Raw genomic sequence first — 376 nt, forward strand, 5'->3', positions numbered from 1 at the left:
AAAATTGCAATCTTCTATTTGTCAAATGTATAAAAAGTAAAGAGAATCAATAAACTATTTGAAAGCGCTTAAACAAACTAATTGTCATTTGATTACTCTCTTAAAGTAGAGATTAGGCCAATAGTTGTCTAACAGCCCCCTGAAAATCCCTAAAGCAGCAGAATGGGAGAGCTGAATTGTTGAACAGGGTTTAGCCTACATTGGGAAGCTTAAGTACACGAGGTTTTTGACCCACAGGCGGCAACTGGGAGTCAACTTTCCACATGCCAGGGCAATGTCTGTCAAAGAATTAAACTGGTAGTATCTTATAGAGAAAAGATAATAAGCAATATAAATGTGCTTATGTGAACAGACATTAAAAGCAAAAAAAATCTCA

The 376-nt window shown here is 35.6% G+C and overlaps 1 protein-coding gene across 1 annotated transcript in view; it reads left to right on the plus strand.

Moving 5' to 3' along the window:
* LOC138016243 (pancreatic lipase-related protein 2-like) overlaps nucleotides 1-71 on the plus strand; it is a 10,081-nt gene extending 10,010 nt beyond the window's left edge. The window contains exon 7 of the mRNA XM_068863416.1: nucleotides 1-71. This exon is cut by the window's left edge and continues 153 nt beyond it. The gene's annotated coding sequence lies outside the window, so the exon portion shown is untranslated.
* The last annotated feature ends 305 nt before the right edge of the window (nucleotides 72-376 follow it).

This window comes from Montipora capricornis, chromosome 9 (genome assembly GCF_036669925.1).
Source record: "Montipora capricornis isolate CH-2021 chromosome 9, ASM3666992v2, whole genome shotgun sequence".
In the NCBI taxonomy this organism is placed as follows: Eukaryota; Metazoa; Cnidaria; class Anthozoa; order Scleractinia; family Acroporidae; genus Montipora; species Montipora capricornis.